The sequence below is a fragment of the Nelumbo lutea genome, chromosome 5, assembly GCF_056320005.1.
Source record: "Nelumbo lutea isolate HS-2025 chromosome 5, American lotus-T2T, whole genome shotgun sequence".
NCBI lineage: Eukaryota > Viridiplantae > Streptophyta > Magnoliopsida > Proteales > Nelumbonaceae > Nelumbo > Nelumbo lutea.
The window spans coordinates 56,421,775-56,438,062 of record NC_142688.1 but is presented as its reverse complement, the minus strand read 5'-3'; positions in this window follow the sequence as shown (position 1 = coordinate 56,438,062).

The following is a 16,288-nucleotide window of genomic DNA, read 5'->3' as shown; positions in this document are numbered from 1 at the left end:
TTATAATTCAATTCTAAAATACCCCAAAATTCCTACATCCTATGTATAAATTGTCCATAAAATAAATAACTTTTATGTAATTGCCTTGGAGCGGGGAAATTCATGGATTCCCCATCCTCGATGGGGAATGGATGCCCCACCCCGAACCCTCCCCACCACCGGGGATAGGGTGTGTACAGGGCAAGTTATCGTGACTTTGGGGCGGGGACGGGGAGGGGGTGCCCCGCCCCATTGCCATTCCCAACTACACTAGTTCTGACTATAATGTTATCTTTGAATTCCATCCTACTTATTTTACAATTAAGGATTAGAATTTCAAGGTGGTATTACTTTAGGGAATGAATGACAAAGGTCTCTATTGGCTTCCCATCGCCGCTTCTTCTCATATGGTGTTTGTAGGAGAGAATGCTACCATTGACACATGGCATCAGATGTTAGGTCACCCTGCATCTTCCATAGTTTCTTGTATCGTTCATGATTTTTAGATTCTATTTTCAAAGAATAAAACCATGTCCTTTTGTTAAGATTATCATATTGGAAAAGGGCATCGCCTCCCATTCTCACACTATTCCTATTTTGTTGATGGTCCTCTTGATTTAGTTGTTTCAGACATTTAGGGTCCCTCCCCTATACCATATCCACATGGCTACAAATATTTTATTCATTAGTCTCTCCCCTATACCATCTCCACATGGCTACAAATATTTTATTCATTTTACTGATTTGTACTCTCATCTCATTTGGATATTTCTATTTATAAATAAACCTGATGCTATGGATGTTTTTTCTGAAGTTTAATAAGCATGTTTAAAATTTAGTGAGCATATGTGTAAAGTTTTTTCCAATCTGATGGTGGTAGGGAGTTTCAAAAATTCACATCCTACCTTAATTAAAATGGCATCTTACAATGTTGACTTGCCACCCTCCTCACTTGAATCATTACTTACTCCTTCTACTGCTCCTACTTCCTCTTCTTCACCTTCACCCTCTCCTTCCATTGTTGAACCAGCCAACCTACCAATGACTCCTCCTCCATACCACCCCTTACTTTTACCCATCCTATGGTCACTCACTCTAATAATGACATTCAAAAACCCAAGCTATATGCCATTTCCAAGTATCCAATACCCTCTGATGTTGAACCAACTTGCTTCACTAATGCTAATAAAGATGCACCTTGGAATTCCACAATGGTTGATGAATTCAATGCTCTCATGGCTAATTGAACATGGGAATTAGTTACCCTTCATTCTGATGTTAATCTCATTGGTTGTCATTAGGCTTATAAATCAAAAGGAATTTGGATGGGAGTATTGAATACTTCAAAGCACAATTCATTATGAAGGGCTACACCCAACATGAAGGGCTTGACTACAATATTGAAATAATTAGCCCTATGTGTATAATTGGTCGGTGCCCTTCAATACGCTACTATCACAAGGCCTGAACTTACATTTGTAGTGAACAAAGTGTGTCAATTTATGCACACACCCACTACAACTCATCTTCTTGTAGTGAAGCACATCTTGCTTTCAAAAAGGTTCTATTCATCATCGCCTCAACTTTTATTCTTCCTCTAGCTCATCTCTTAAGGCATTCTTTGGTGCTAATTGGGTCAGATGCCTAGATGATTATTGCTCTCAAGGGGGTATTGTGTCTTCCTTATACTTGACTTAATCTTTTAGTCCTCCTGTAAGCAAGCCACAATCTCTTGCTCAAGTACCGAAGTCAAATATCGCAACTTGGCTACTATTTGTTTTGAAGTTATGTGGATTCAATCATTGTTAAAAGAACTTTAGTTCTAATTATCTTCTCCAACTACTGCCGGGTGTGATAATGCAGGTGCTACACACCTTAATGCCAACCTATTTTGCTTTAACGCAAGAAGCATGTTGCTATTGACCTCTACTTTGTACGGGTGCTTTTTCAAAGTGGTGTGGTTGTTTATGTTATTTGTTGGACAGTTTGGGAACAAAGAAATCAAGGATTATTTCATAACAAACAAAAAATCAAGGAAGCCCTCATAGAAATTGTTTACGTTAGGGTGGCACACTAGGTCAAGTCTTTGAAGATTTTTGAAGCCTATTCAGTAGGAGACATCATTAGAAACTTGGAAGAAGTGGCTCAGTCAACTTTTATATCTAGTGCTATTAGACTTGTTTGGACTCCACCAGATTTGGGTTTCATCAAATTGAACTTCGACGGTAGCAATGAAGGTAATCCATGCCATTCAGGCATAGGTGGCATTTTCAGGGATGAAGAAGGTCAAATTATTGCTATGTTCTTAGGATCTATAGGTTGGGGGGATTCTCTGAGAGCTGAAATCCTGGTAATTCTAGATGGAATAAAAAGAACTAAGCAGTTGAATATTAGTAAGCTGCTGATGGAAGGAGACTCTCAACTGACTGTTAATTGGTTGCAGAAGGAAGAGTCTAGGTTGTGGAAGTTCTCAAATGAAAGAAAGAAAATCAAGCAACAAACTCAGAATATGATTGTAAGGGTTCAATGGGCTAAGAGGAGTACTAATTCCATGGTTGACACATTGATTAAACAGGGGCGGGAAGATCTAATTTCTTTTGGGCTATATTGTAATAGGTGTTTTCAGTTCTGTAAGTGAGGGTTAAGATATCTTACCCCTCCAATCTGGTTGTAATTTCCATATGTTTTTTAATAAAGTTATTGTTATTGATAAAAAAAAAAGTGGTGTGGTGGTTGTAAAATATATTTCTAGGTTTGACCAATTAGCTCGCATTCTCACCAAGAGCTTAGTACACTTTCGGTTTACATCTCTTTGTAGAAAACTGAATGTTGGACTCCCAAGTTTAGTTTGAGGGGGGATGTTAGACATCTCATACACGTGGAAGTATTGGACTTATCTTCTCTAAAATCCACTCTATCTTGGAATCTTAATCCTCTCTTATCTTAAATTATTGTTGTAACCACAAATAGTTGTACACATCTCAATGTAAATAGTATAAAAGCTATTCTTTCATTCACTATTATTGTCGTAGTGAGCTTTAAATCTTGTGCTCTTCATTTTCATAGTTGATCACTTGGTTATTGGATTAAATAAATGAAAATTATAAAACAAAGCGTGTAATATATTTGTGTGTGAGAGAGAGATTATTTAATACTTCTAGGAGAACAATGTTTTAATTGATGTATAGGGGTGTAGTTTTTCCATTTGAAGTTTGATTTGAAGGGATTTAGTTGGCTCCTACCACGGTTGGCTGAAAGCACCCGACCACCTTTTGATTGTTATATTTAAATCCCAAATCTTAAACCTTAAACTCTTAAGGCTAAGTTTAGGAAGAGCACAAATACAAGAATGTATTAGTGTAAATACAAGGTTTAGAAATATAGTATATAAGGTTTTGCACTTAGTATATTTGCATTTGCACTTTTCCTAAATGGTTCCTAAGGCTGTATTTGTAAGGAGTGCAAATGCAAATATGTATGTTACACTTATGATTTATTCTTGGTTCATTAATGCAAGGAGGGTTCACATTTTGACACCCACTTTGCACTGTTTATGTTTGGTTCTGAATGATACAAACAAGAGTACATTATTATTGGCGTTTGGAAGTTTTCACTCTTCACACATTTGTTCCCAATAATTGACATCACCATTATATTTGCGAAGAGGAGCCATTGGGTCAACCCAAGTGTTAGTAATATATACCTCTCTCTTTATATCACTCCCTCTCTCTCCCTCTCTCTCTTATTTGTTTTTCTCTATTTTTTTTTTCAGGAAACTATTCATACATGAATGCATATACGATCTAGCCTCATTGTTAATGCATTGTACAATGAGATACAATGATGGGTTAACTTAGCTCTTGGTGGGAAGATTTAAATGGTTAGGTTTCATCCTTTTTAATATTGGCATATCTCTTGTGATAAGAGGCTTGTGCCTTATAAATTAATTGATTGAGATCAGACCCCTTTAAGATAGGAGGGGACTCAAAAATTGAATATGTTATAAATGTGGTGATTGAAGTAGTACAAATACAAACATATATATTCAAGATGGTTAAGTTTAAAAACATACATTCAAATATTGAAACAATTCAACTCCACTCGCAGGTATAGAAAAGCAAAAATGCAAATTCAGATCCTTGTGCTTTTTAGATATCAACACCTCTAGGTCTAAGTCAATGGAAATTTTAAGATATAGGAATAGAAGCTTAAGTTAAAGGTGATAATCTATGAATAGGAGGAAAATTCTAGATTTACATAATTGAGCTCACCGGCCTTAGTTAAGATTAAAGCATATCAATGTTCTCCAAAGAACTAGCCCCTGTTAAGTGTAATGCAATTAAACCATTGCAACAAAAGTGTATAAGTCTATCTAACTATCCATACCGTTGCAACAAAATGAGCATTTTCTTGTCTCCATATCTATTAGAAAGGAAATTCTCTTGGATATTTACATTATTTTTTCCATATTATTTATACTCAAATCAATGACATTATAAATACCGTTTTGATCAAATTAACCATTCATCCAACTAAGAGATGCATTTTCTTTCAGCCAACAAGTTGTTAATCAATTTCCTTATCCTTACTTCCCAAATAAACCATCTTATACTTGTCCCGATTAATAACCTAGTGTATGAGGAAATTAGATTCAACTTTCAATGGGTTTGTAGATGTGCTAATAGCATTGCTGATGAGTTAGACATGGGGTAAATGAAGCAAAATTGTTTGGGCATGAGGTATTTAGGAGAGTCTGATGTAAATACTTAGTCTACAAGCCTCAACTTGTATCTTGCTAGTCTACAAGTTTTAATAAAATTTTGAATTTACCAACCTAAGTAAAAAATTATGAGAAAGGTCGGCAACCCATAGCTCTTAGGTTCCTTTCACAACCTGCTTATCGCATAAAACCAACCTAACATGTTCATCCCATAAAACTTTTAATACATTGTCCTAAGTTTCTTTTTTCATGCAAACCTAACTCAACCAAAGCTAACCCTAGGCTTCAATATGAGATAAGGGCCAAGTCTTCATAGTTAAAGCACAATTTGCAGAACTTTTTAAGCAAGAATCACAACTAAAGTGCCAACTATTTGTAGATTCTCAAGTGCGAGGCATAAGGCAAGATGCATGTTTGAGTGAAGTGGACTGCCACTTTTGAGAAAAAGGAAAAACTTCACATAAAATCCCCATCCTTAAAATAACTTTAAAGAAAGAAATTTACAAGATACCACCACATAAAATGAAGTACCAAAAAACACATCTAAAATTTGGATAATCAAAATAGCACCCTAAGATAACCCAACAATAGTTAACAAGCTATCCTTGCCTTCCATAGCTTAGAATCATGCTAATAAAAACAACTCAAAATCCATCTTATTTAAACAACACAGCTTATTAAGTGAACTGTACCAAAAAAACTCAAATTGAAAGTAACTAAATAATCAAATCCCAAATGCCCTAATAGAGTTTCCCATGTTTAAATTCATGAAATCTTCACCCAACATTCATGTAATCAAAACAACACTCACCTAACAAATCAACATTCATGTCATGAAAACGAGAAAGCACATATCTATGATATGCGTGCCATGTAATATTCAATTTCAATCTCTCTTTCATGTTGTACCAACTCATAATAAAAAAACTAATAGAAATTACTATACGTGGGATCATTTAAACTAAACTAGCCAAAGAACATATTAGCTATGACTATTAATTAATTGAAAAAAAAAAAGGATATTAAAGCAAACTTTATATAAGTGTATTAAAGTCGCTCTATTTTAGTGCAACCCAAATTTTCTCTTTACCACTATCCCAAGCAAGAACCCTATTATGCCTCCAATTAGATAATGTTGAATTTTGTATATGATGGTACTGCCATCCCCACTCTTCATGAGGTGTCGTCAACCATGTCTATGCAAAAGTTATGATACACATGTTTTGCCTCCTCTTAGGTAGAATATGAGCAATAAGAATTGCTCGTGAACCTTGATACTTGTTTTTGGTATTCAGGCTATGAATCATACACACTTGACTTCCTCCCCTTAAACACAACATAGAATTTATTTTCATCCTATAACTCATGACAGATGATACACAAGTTAAGATGTATGTAATGTGATCAAACTTGTATAGTACTTCAAAGCAATGTTTTAATAACCAACCTGGAGGCCAAACTGTTTTTTGTGTTTAGGCCATGGGTCAACAATTCGATTGGCTAGGTTGAATGGTTCGGACTGTGCCACACCGACGCATATATTATCAATAAACAATGTATAAATATGTTTTAGATATGTTATATGTTTTATTTTATATTTAATTTATGTTGTTAAATTTAATTTTTAGTTGTTTTTTATTTATAAAAAATATTAAAACTTGTAATTTGAGGCCAAAAAGTGGTTTTTACGAAAATAGCAGGGCCAAGGCGAGCGCATAGATCTCAAAAAGTTGCCTAAAATAAAAAAAAATCACCCCAATCGGACATTGGAGTGCAAAGTTATGGCCTTCGAAAGTTTTGCATGCATTGAGTGTGTAACCCGCGACCTGGTCACTGGGTCAAATGGGTCAATGATCGAACCAGCCACGTCGAACAGTTCTTGACCAAGTTAACATTTTTTTACCTTCTGACGGGTCTTGATTGAACTAGACCCAAAATCCTAGCGAGTGATGGTTCAAACGGTTCGACCAACCGGGTCAATGGCAGGTTGAAAACATTACTTCAAAGAGCACACAACAAAATAAGAAAAAAATAAAAGAAAAATACTACAATCCTATCTAAAATGACACTATCTTTAATATTCAAGTCATAAAGTTTAGTAGTTCTCATAAATGTTAACAAAGAAGCACGGTCTAAAAGGATTATATGTTGTTAGAGTTTCCACCAACTAATAAGTAATAGTTTCACTCTCAATTAGTTTCAACAAAAAAGGATGAGGATAAGCAACTCCAAATAAACGGGGGCCAATTAATAATTGTTTCACCCTCAATTGGTTTTAACAGAAAAGGAAGATGATGAGCAAAAGCAAACAAGAGTATTAAATTCCATTGTTTAAGCTTTCACCAAGGTCAGATTTCCTACTACATTCCACCAAAGCCATTCATCTTAGAGATGATGATTATAACGATTTAAGCCCTAAATGGCTTCTCTTCAACAAGGAAAATTTTTGCTTCCTTCTCATGTTCACTTAGGTACCCAAATAAGGTATTTAGTACTTAGATGTCAAAGCCTTCTAGGTCCATAACTTCATGCCATAAACATTTAAGGAAGTCCATCTCAGTCTCAACTATGAGGGTAGATGCACTCCTTGACGTTGTATCATTCATTCTACCAATTGAATCAATAAAACCATAGTTTAGATTTACTTTTTCTCCATGCACCCTTTTCTTAGAGATTAAGGAAGTTGCCCTATGATTATGTTAGACAATGTATGCCTTTAGCTCCAATCAGAATGATGTATATAAATATTTATTTGTAAATGAATAAAGTACATTGTTGTCTCATGTTGATATTGGTATATTTCTGTGTAAAACTCCTTAAATTGGACACTCAAAGAGACTCGTATTAGTTTAGAATGTTCTTAGCGATTGGACAGATTTGGAGAGTTTATCCTCATAAGCTAGCACTGGTGTATTGCCAAGGAGTTGGAGTAGCTTGCCCTAACTGCTTAGGTTAGACCTCAAGTACAACCAATGGGTGTTTATTAGAAGCACTAATCCCAGACCAAATTCTAATTATGCCTTGGACCTTGGAGATAGATGGGAAAAATTGGAAAGTTACACATGACCCCAACTTGATTATGGTACTACACTAGGTGTTAAATTGAGTTGTCTTTGATATGCCAACTAGTGAGATCCATCAAGAGTCAAATACTTAGGTATGTTAGGGCAGTCCAAGTGTTCACCTGAGTGGGTGGTCATAGTGATAGGATCAGCCCCTTTACCGGATAAAGTGAATATTAGGGTTATACTATCTAATGAAAACCTAAATTTCTAGCAGTGGATTTCACTTGCAGTTAGGGGAGAGTTCCTTCCTAGTCGGGTAGTGTTTTGATCATTATGGGCAAAGAGGTTAAGTGTAAGAAATCATTACATGGTTGATTACCTTATTGAATTTGTTTTACATAAGTCCATTACCCTTGGGTCTTCAAAGGGTGGTTGAATTCAATGATCATTTAAGTATAAATGTTGGGTCCAAACTGAACCAATGCTGATTGGGTCAAGGGTTCACTGCCATGAATAGTGAATTTGGCCTACCCTCTTTCAAGGGTAGGGCCAAACTCATTTGTGCTTGTATGTGATCATTGTGGGGTCCCACACCATACAATATCATGCCCGAAGTGACCATGCAACACCTAGGGACATGAACTTTTGAAGAAAATGGGCCAAAGGCCCATAATTAATAAGATTAATTAAGCAGTCACCTTTGGATCGGATTTGGGTTTGGTTTTGGGTATAGAGCACCTATCCTCCTAAGAGGATAAATCTTATCTATTAAAAGAGTCTAGATCCAATAGATTTGGATAATCTCCTAATTAGTTTAGGAGTGTGCTACTTTAAGAGACAGAAGTTGAAGAGGGCGAACAAGACTATAGCACCTCTCCCTCTCTCTCTCTCTCTTGTTTTCTCTTGTTCTTTTTTGTCTCCTAATAAACCTTAATTTGACCTAGGCTTTCAAAAACTTATTTTTTATCATTTTTTTCTAGTTTTCGCAAGAAAATTGTTGAAAAACATCTTACTCACTCACCCCATTTGATCCAAGCAAGTTGGATAGCGATTTTGCTAAAAAATGTGTTATTGAATCAACTTCACCCATACACTATACCATCTTCAATGGAGGGTGGTTTTTGGACTGATTTAGGCATGAACTTCTACCTTTGGATATGCACTTGTGGTATCGATATCAGGTACAATCTCCCTTTTTGATTTGGTTTTCAATCTAGTTTGGTTCAATGCAAGATCGATAAAAAAAAAAAAGCAAATTTTCAAAGCACCAGAAAATCGATTCCCATAAGGGTTTAGAAATTTTAAAAATTTTCCCAACCATCTAGCATGGTTCAACCATCCATAAGATGGACTCTTACTATTCCAACAGATTATTATTATTGCATCATAATTGAATGCCATCCTTAATGATGAATTTATTAACTGGCATGGGTTTTGCTATGTCATCATTAATCTCCATGTCAAACTCATCAATACCACCAACATCATTCTCACAATCATTTATGAACTCTAGCCTTGTCACCTATAGTCTGATCATTTTCCAAAACTATTTGTGTCTCCTCAAACATCTCCATGACTTTGCCTTTTACACATAAGTGGATAGGTTTGCATTATAGACATTATCATAACCACCTACTTTTATAATTATTATTTAAATATAATTTTTAACCAATTTTATTATATTTTACCTTGATGTATTCATACCAAATAGTTGGGCCTAGGTTTGTATTCTACTTTTAATGATAGGGTGTTCTCATCTTCATATTGAGTTTGGCAGTCATTTATTTGCATACTAATGTGTATATAGATATATTTGAATCCTCTTATCAATTTTATTGCCCAATGCAACTTTATCAGCAAGCAAATCAATCAACACTTTGTCCATAATGTTGTTTCACCTTACTTGTTAACATTAGTCACTCTTGTTTGACATAAAATGAAAGATATATAACAAATCTTTACCCTTATGGGCATCTTTCTATTGCTAGCGGATGATCTTTTTATATCTCTACTAGAAACGATCCCTATCAATCATTTTAGTTCATACCATAAATAAACATGTAGGCATCTAACATTTGTGAGGAAGATTTTTTTTTAGAAGAAGAGGTTTTTGAGCTAAATCAATTCTATAGTGAGAAAACTAAGTAGCCTCTTAGCTTATTTTTTTATCATTTATATTGTTGAATCTCTTCAAGTGTTTCAGTAGCTATTGTGCATACTTTTGCATTGATATAGTTTGCTCTATATTTGTTATTTATCAACTTAGTAAGAGGCATTTATTATGTTTGTGCTTACATTATTGCTATATCTTGTTATAATTTTTGTGTTCAAGGGAGAACACCATTGTAGGTTTGGTTGGTACCCACAAACCAACTATTCATCATCTTAGAAGGCTTTAGTTGGGGAAAAACCATTTCAATACCCAATTCACCCCCTCTTAATTGGATTAAGCTATTTGGGCAACGTTAGATTCATACTTTTAAACCCTAACCTAAACTTCAATTCAAGCCAATTGAACTAAATTTGTTTTGGGTTTAGTTTGGGATGGGTTTGGTCTAACTCATCCCAAGTTATAGGCATACATTACATAGTACTTCATTAATATCAAATTTAAGATGCACACAACCACCTTTTATAATAAATTACATTTTTACTTATATAATCATGCAAAATAAAATATGAAAGATGAATTTGCTTGCCCTTATTGTTAATAGAATCCAAACTCCTTGTGGTTGAATAGTAGCAAGAACTAATAAGTATTGCTATATGGGACATTATTAACTCTTGAGTAATGATCACATATTAGGCATGGTAGAAGAGGATTTAGTAGTGATAAAAAATAAATACACCAAAGCAACTATATGGAGAACTGGGGATCAATTGCTAGTTGGGGTTAACATGAAGAAGGGGAATTAGGGCACAAAGGGAAAGCACATGAAAAGAGAGCATGCAATAATTGAAAAAATAAGATTATGTTCTTTAATTTACCACATTATGCAAATAATATTAGTGCATTACAACATTAATGTTATGCGCGTTGAAAATAATGTGTTAAATAAAATCCTTGGGACATTATTTAACATAGATGCTGAAAAACAAAATACAACTTGAAATCGCACCTAAATCTTTGTAAAATGAAGGTTAAAGATTCACTTCATCCACGTACTGTGCCATTTAGGAAAAACAAACATGCCCCTTACAAACTTCACAATAACACTAAAAAGGAATGATGCATTTTATAAAGTCATAAATGGCATAAAAGTTATTTATAAATATGTAAGTTATATTTGAATTTAGAGTTTAAATATTGCAAAGAACTAGAATTCATATATGAAACTTTTTAAATTTTTTTTCTTGAGATTAATTACAAAACTATCAAAGAAACTATTTCCCCTACAAAGCCAAATTAGAAAATAAACCAATTTGTTTTTAACTCATTATAAAATTGAAATAAAAGTTACATAATGCATAAATCCAACCACAAGTATAGAAAACCACTACGGTGTTCACATTTCAAACTTACACCTTTTTCTTGATCTCCACAAGCGACTATAAGTGGCACAACTAGTGTTCTTATCCCAATGGTTTTTTTTTTTTTTTTTTTTTGCGCTTTGCAACTAATTGCCCAAAATATTGAGCGAAAAATCAATAACTGTAGAGATCAAACTTTGAACTTTCACCTTTTGCAACTAACATAGATTACACCATTAGTAATCTCTCTCAAAGAAATCAAGCATCAAGGCTATTCATAAGGCTTTGGAACTGCTAAAGATTGATATGCTACAACAACTCATCAAGGAGTCCACATATATACATCAAGTAGTAATTTAAATTGTTTTTATCTTTTCTAGAATCTTTATGTAAATCAGTTATATGATACACTTCATAGATGCTCAACAAGACTAAACTTAGCCATCCTTAAAAAACTGCAATCCTTTGGGTTTGATTCCTTGGATTTCTTAAGCTTGATCATGCTATAAAATTTAAGAAAATGTCTTTAAAAGCCAAAGAAAAAGTTTCTCAATCTTTGGGCAAAATTTGCCAAGGTTTCTAAGTGATTAGGGTTGTATATTATGCAAATTGGCCTTGATTATGAAAATGTATCGATTACCTATGAAGATGTGCCAAGCAACTATGACATCTGAGGCTTGCCAAGACTATAAGAATGTGTCCACTAACTATGAAATCTATGACCTGCATTGCCAGAACTATGAGGATGTATCAACTACCTAGAATGATGTGTCAACTAATTGTGCAACCAAAGTGTGCAAGTGCCTATCCTAAGAAGATGTGTCAATTACTCAAACTAACTGAATTCACAAGCTTACTAATTAATTAATAAGGAGGAACCAAGCAATTAAAAGGATAAAAAGAATTCTCAATTTGTGTTGTAGTTGACTACCAAAACATTGTAGTGGTCTACCACAAAGAAATTTAACCATTTGAAGGCTCCAATGGCTACTATTAAATTCGGAAAGCCTTCCAATAAGTTGGTGGAAATTTGAATAATTTCTTAATAAAACCCCTCTAATGGTTAGAAAATGGATACTTGTTCTCAATCCTCTATAAATAGAGGTTTCAACATTGATTTAAAAATAAGCAAGAGCCATGTTTTAAATTAAGCTTGTAAAAAGCAACTTATGTTTTAACTTGTATATATTGTATATAGTTGTCTCCTACAAAGAGAAAGCTAAGTGCTAGAAATTTTTAGAGGAGATCCTTGGGCTTTATCTAGCTTAAAGGTGAGATTTTTTGAAGCTTTTGAGCTCGTTCTCGCTCATCTTCCAATCCTCTTCCATGAGCTAAGCATTTGTGAATACTCTAGCAACTGATTAATTTGAGATATAATTGTGTATATCTGTCTATTAAGAGGTTGTTCTTGCTTTGTAAACTTGCTCCTCTGCTATTAGTGCAAGATCCTTAAGCAAGTAGGTGTTCACTTTGTTGAGCACCACTAAGGTCTTGTTGGCATTCAATGTAAATCCAATTGGAAAGGTATTACAAGCACCAGTGAAGTCTTACTAATTGTAAAGGCTTGGTTGGCACCTAGGAAGTCTTGTCACCTAGTGAAAATCCTTAGTGGCAGTCTAAGGTAGAAATTTTAGTTTCAAAATTAAATTTATAATTTGATATCCATTTAAATTTCATTAAAAAATAAAATGATACTACAAATTTGTTGATAAAATTTTAAAATTAACAAAACTATTAGTTTTAAACTTAATTATTATTACTTTAAAATCCCCTAATCCATTTAAAAATCACAAAATATAATAGTAAATAAAAAATTTAGTAAAAGTTAAAACAATTCTCCTTCTTGGGGTGCAACTTGGGTGGATTGGGTTGGGTTTAGGGTCCAACCCTAGGTTTTAAGCCCCAAGCTCAAGCTTGGCCCAACTCAAGGTTAAGCCCAAGTTTACCAACCCATGCTTAATCCAACATCTTGTGTTGGGTTTGGGTTTGGACATGTTAATCTTTGTAGCCCAATTTTTAGAATAAATTGATAATGTGTAGATATGTATATCATATAATGTTGGGCGATTTCAAATTGGGTCAAGTCAGGCTTGAACTAACTGAGGCCTTAACCCAAGCCCAACTTAAGTTTGGGTTAGGCTTGAGTTTTCTGGCCCAAGCCCTACTTAAAGTTTGAAAACTTAATCTTCACCTGTGCAAAAGCTTGGGTTGAGCCAAGTTTGGCTTGAGTTGGGCCCAACCAAGTTGGACCCTAGCTTCTTTTGTCTCAAACTCTTTTAACAAAGTTCTTGCATCACATGGGTCCCCACTATATATATCTATATAGAATGGATACTTACTTTCATCTTGGTGCAAGTCATAAAATTTAAATTTGATTCTACGTGTGAACATATCATTAACCTTTAGGGTTGTAATCGGATTAGACTTAGATTAGATTCAACAAAAGCCACATCCAATCCAACTATTGAAAGCCTACATATGAATTTGATCCAAAATCTGATCAGATTTGAAGACCTTGGATTTGAATTCAAATCCTAATGGACTTTTGGATTGGATTCGGATTTAATCTGACTCCGCTTTAATTTTTTTTAAATAATAGAGAAAAAATTAATTACTTTTTTAACTTTTATATATAATTGATATGGCCGAAATTGATCACTAGTCAGAAACTGCCAAGTGGAAACATACTAGGGGCAAAGTTGTCAACTTATGAGCTGACTTGTCTTGACGAACTGGTCCTGATGAGCTGAATTGGTTCAGACGAGCTGGCCTGGTCTTGATAAGAAGACGCGGTCCTAACGAGCTGATCTGGTCTATACGAGCTTATTTGACACCAGTTCATAAAATGCATTAGCAACACGTGGTCAAGCTTATTAGAGCATCAATGCCAACGCATACCACATGCATACAATGTTCACATAACGTGTCAGCCGAGGGTGCGACAAGTGGACTGAGCTTTGATCATGTGTGAGAAATGTATCAGTTCTTGGATAAAGCCCCTCTCCTATAAATAGGTGAGCCCCTCATTCATTTGGACACAACTCTTGGCACATGAAGCTCTCTAGCTCTCCTTACGAGCTCTCCAACTCAACACACAGAGCTCTCTAGCTCATCAAATGGAGCTCTCTAGTTCTCCCACCGAACTTACTAGCTCTCCTCATGAGCTCTCTAGCTCTCCACATGAGCTCTCACCTCATCTCACTAAGCTCCGTAGCTTACTATCTTTTCTTTTGGCCTTACTGACTTAAACCATAGGAATCCATACCTCTAGGATATCTATCACCCGGGCCTCTAACGTCTCTTCTAATTGTAGATCTCCCTTAGTAGCCGAGGTGATGAGGTGCCAAGTTGAGGTGACACTCCGAGACAAGGTAACACTCTACTCCAACAACTTCCCATCTTCACCCTTGTGACCAATTTTAACCATCAACAATAATAACTTAATGTAAATACAATATATTGAATTTATTATACCTATAAATTTATATATATTATAATATATAGAATATATTTTCTATAATTTTAAATATAATTATATAAATTTATATTAAAATCAATAAATATTAAAATATAACATGATTTGGATTTTAATTAATCGGATATAATTTATAACATCCAAATCCAATCCAAATACATAAATACATCATCCAAATTTGAGATAATCGCACTGAGCCTTGGATTTTCATATATCATTAATAGGCCCATTGCCCTTTACCCCAACTTCTATTTGAGTTGGTATCTCCTACCAATAAAACAGTTCCAAATTCCAACACCCTTCCAACTTGAATGCATAACTCGAAGTTTCATGTTCGGTCATGCCAATGGGTTGGGTTAGGATTGGATCAATCTTGATTGGGTTTTTGATTGGGTTCATGTTAAGGTGAACCCCTACTAAGCTTGACCTGACGACATTGTAGCATTGAGCCGAGCTGAATTTTGGGTATTCGAGCTCAGCTCAGTATAACATTACAAGGCTCGAGCTCGATTCGAACTAAAAGTACAAGCTCGAGTTCGGCTAAAATGAAAAAGCCATATATTCAAGTTCGATAATGAACTGAGCCTATTTGAACTCGAGCTTTTTTGTGTGTAAGCACTGAAGCCGATATTTCATTTGAAGGGCTCTCACAAGTGGACCGTCGGGAAGAAGAATCTGAGAGACTGAGACTGTGAGAGGTGAGAGGTAATAATACCATCGGGCGTTACCGCATCAGTCGTCGGGCATCAGCTATAAGAAGACTAAGTGGCTAAGAGCTGAGACTTGACTGAGAGTTTTGAGTATGGCCGGTCCGCCGGCATCAGACATCGATTCGATTGAGTTTGAGAGTGAGAGAGCTTGAGGGTGACTGGGTGAGGCAGGGTTGCAGCTTCGCAGTTGCCAATCACAGTCACGGAGTTGCAGTCGTAGGGAGAGGGAGGGTTGAAGCTTGAAATTGAAAGGGTTTTTGGCTGGTTTCATTGATTTTTCCTCTTTTTTCTGTTTGGTATTTGCTTTCTAGAAGCACGTAAGAAAAATAATAAGCATATATATATTTCAGAAACACGCAATTACCAAAGAGAGGAATATAGAACTCGACTAGGCTCGTGAGTAATTACCAAACAAAGATATATATTCCAGAAGCACACAATATGTATAATAAGTATTATATGCACACACACACACATATATAAGCTTGACTAGGCTCGTGAGCTTAACGAGTTGAATCGTATCTTATTCGAGTTCGGCTCGAATAAGATACAAGCCATATATAGAGCTTGAATTTGGCTCGAAACTTGACTTGGTCTGAGCCAATTGAGCTTGAATAGCTCGTGAAAAACTTGGTTCATTTCGACCCCTATCCGAGTTGAATCGAGTACATGACCAACCCGACTAAGCTCGCGAGCCTATATACATATATATAGGCTCAACTAGGCTCACGAGCTTAACGAGCTGAGCTGTATCTTTTTCTAGTTTGAGCCATATATAGAGCTCGAATTCAGCTCGAAACTTGACTTGGTCCGAGCCAAGCCGAGCTCGAATAGCTCGGTTCGTTTCCACCCTATCCGGGTTGAATCGAGTACATGCCTGACCCGACCCGTTGATATTCCTATTGCCTGTTAAAAGAGGCGAGGCAAC